At 28.1% G+C, this 3307-nt stretch overlaps 1 pseudogene; it reads right to left on the minus strand.

Moving 5' to 3' along the window:
• Window positions 1–365: 365 nt before the first annotated feature.
• On the minus strand, window positions 366–3066 carry LOC120078445 (expansin-like A2; annotated as a pseudogene).
• Between the last annotated feature and the right edge of the window lie 241 nt (window positions 3067–3307).

A 3307-nucleotide genomic window follows, 5' to 3' on the forward strand; every position in this document is an offset into this window, starting at 1 on the left:
TTCTTCAATGACATAGAATTGCAAGGGCCAAATTATGGCATGATGGAAGTGATAGTGCATTCTACCCAAGTCACTCATCGGTGAGATATCAAACATACATTTGGTAGCAATTTGAAAACATAAATTTAAAAATAATGAGATTCAATAAAAATAATTTTTATGTAAAGATATGTTTTTGATAGTAAATTCAAAATTAGATCCCAATCTAAATAGTTATTCACAATTATATAAATCATAACATTAGTTGTAAGTTGTGGTTACCTATTAGGTTGAATATAAACTATTATTCATTAATTTATGAACTTATTTTATTTTAAAATTATTATATAATTATTATTTTATGACATCATATAACTTATAATATATTATACATATTTTAATTTAATAAAAATGTATTATTGAGTTTATAACATCAATTATTATATTTATTAACATTTTAATATTTTTCTTTTTTAATACAAATTTGCATTTTGAAGTTTTAAATTCATAATAATGAAAACATAAATATATTATTTTTTATAATTTAAACGGTATTTAGATTATAGAATCTAAAAACAATACATGTACCAGGTGCGCATTCGTCGAACTTCAGACAATTTTATTTATTTATTTATAATAGAGAGGATACAACAAAACACACATTATTGTACATAGATTAAGACCATGCACACAACTAGCACTATTTTCCTCCATCACCTTCATATAAATATTTATTGAACACAACACATAAAAATCACAAACTATGTGATTCAAAGTGATCATTGTTGTTAATTATTCAAAGGTTTGAAACTCTTATATTCATTTCCATTGCCCATCACCACATTGCCAAGGAGGGCAACTCTCCTTAGCAACATCGTTGATTAGAACCCCAGTATCATAAATCATTCCAGTTTTCCAATTAGTAGGAAGTACAGATTTTGCCCAAATCCACTTTCCGTCGTATCCCGAAGTCACAACCATCCTTAGTTGCAATGCTCCTTCGGGTATGTCGTTAGTTTCCCAAACAGCTCCATAATTTCTTTTCATATGGCTCCAATTAGAGGTACCAGCTTGAGCTATGTCCACAGCTACCATTTCTGTTTGGCCACTTTGGTACAAGAATTTAATGGCCAAGTAAAATGGGTTGTAACTTGATTCTTCCACTCGCACTAACAAAGTCCTATTTTTGTATTCACAAGGCACCCTGCAAATTTTGATGGGCAACTTTTATTTTAATTGTTGTACAATAATATACTTTTTTATGGGTTGAAAACACATTTTTCAGGCCACCCACAGGAGGTGAGTCATCATCCAATTTAGTACTATTCTTACCACTTAGTACTATTATTATTCAAACATGCTCAATTGTAAAGTTATGATGGAAATTTGATGCATTATTAGTACTAGTACGATTGTACCTAGGTTAAAAAAATACTTCTAGTCTCTTAACTTTAACTTTGTAACGATGTTCAGTTTAGTAATTGAACTTTAGCATGTAACAATTTAATTCCTATAGTGAAAGGTCTCACAAAATTACTTGTTAATTGTTATTACGTAATAACTTTAGTCTCTATAGTCAAATTTGATCTCAAATCAATTTATTAATTCTATGTGTAAGAAATTTCACTAAATGTTAATAATATTCTTCATGATAGGGTGTAAATCTGTTATAAATTGTAAAGTACATAAAGACCAAACTATTACTTATTAAATTTTAGGGACCAAAATTTTGAAATTTTTAAAAAGTCAAGAACTAAATCATTATAAACTAAAGTGGTTGGCAACAAATTATTTACTCTAATGAGAGTTTAGTGACAAAACACTATCTTTTAACATACACTTATAATATGTTTATATAGTCCAAAATGTTACCTCTTGTATTCTACATCAATAACTCCAAGATTCAACAAGTCTCCACCTTTGCCATTGAGAGCCATTGTGAAGAATGCCCTTTTACTAAGAACAAGATCCGTTACATTATCATTATTTTGATCTGTTACCACCACTTTAGTCCCTACTGTGTTGCACAACCTTCTATTTTTGCACCTTACCTATAGAAATAATAACAAGTTCTTGATATAAAATACGTTTAAAATCACTTTTCATTCTTTAATTTTGATTTGAAATAATTTAGTCTGTATTCTTCGAGAAATTTTGCAACAATTTAAGTAGTTTCTAAATTCTAGCATATAAAAATTTACTTTTGTACTTCAAAATCTGTAACAATAATTTAGTCCTTAATTGTGAAAATTATTGTTAAGATTTAATGGAATTTGTTAAGACATAGGTAGATGAAGAAAGTAATTAAAACTTCAATAGGTTTATAAGCACTACAAAGTCTAAATCATTAAATAATAAAATGACATTTAATTTAATTTTGATGAAATATTTTGTAATTCGGATTAAATTAGGAAAATTATTTCAAATGGTAAAATTGTTGAAAATATTTACAAAATATAGCAAAATTTTAGAACTATCAATGACAGACGCTAATAGACACTGATAGATTTCTATCATTGATATTGATAGATACTGATAGCGTTTATCATTGGGTGTTCTAAAATTTTGCTATATTTTGTAAATACTTTGGTTTATTTTTCTATATTTAAAAAAAAAAATCCATTAAATTATTGTTACAAATTTTAAAGTACAAAGGATTAAATTATTGTTATATACACTATAGCACAAAGGACTAAATTGATTGAAATATATATTCATACTACAAAAGGTAAATTATATTAGAAGAAAAAAAATAATACTTGGTAGCAAGCTCCACAACCAGCTCCTTGTTTGTAAAGGGAAGGTACACCAGCAGCAAAGAAGCCATTAGAGAATTCCAAAGCTAAGTTGCCATAACCACATGCTCCTCCATCTTTATGTCAAATGTGTAGAATACTCATATATTTTTTACTATCTTAATCAAGCAAAAAAGATAAAAGGGAGAATGAACTATATAATATAAATTTTTACATGAAGTAGGCGTGTTGTAGAGGTGGCTAGCTTTAGATTGATAAACACAACGATCACAAGCCGTGCCGTGGTAGAAGAGACGAGAAGGAGAAAAAGATAACCAATAAACCAAGCCATATTGAGAAAAGAAAAATTATGTGTTTGATGAAGTGTGTGTGAGGAAGAAGTAAGGAGAATGTTATGCTTATATAGGTGAAACAAAGTGGCAAAAAACTAGATGACACATTGACATTGAATTGGCTAGCTAAAACACATACCAATTGGACATGATTTTATTATTATTATTATAAGAATTTGATAATGTTTTGAGTAGGTGGATTATGAATGGCTAACTAAGAATTTGTCATTGAGGAAGTGT

Source organism: Benincasa hispida, chromosome 5, assembly GCF_027475165.1.
Source record: "Benincasa hispida cultivar pf3 chromosome 5, pf3_genome.v1.1, whole genome shotgun sequence".
NCBI classification, from domain to species: Eukaryota; Viridiplantae; Streptophyta; class Magnoliopsida; order Cucurbitales; family Cucurbitaceae; genus Benincasa; species Benincasa hispida.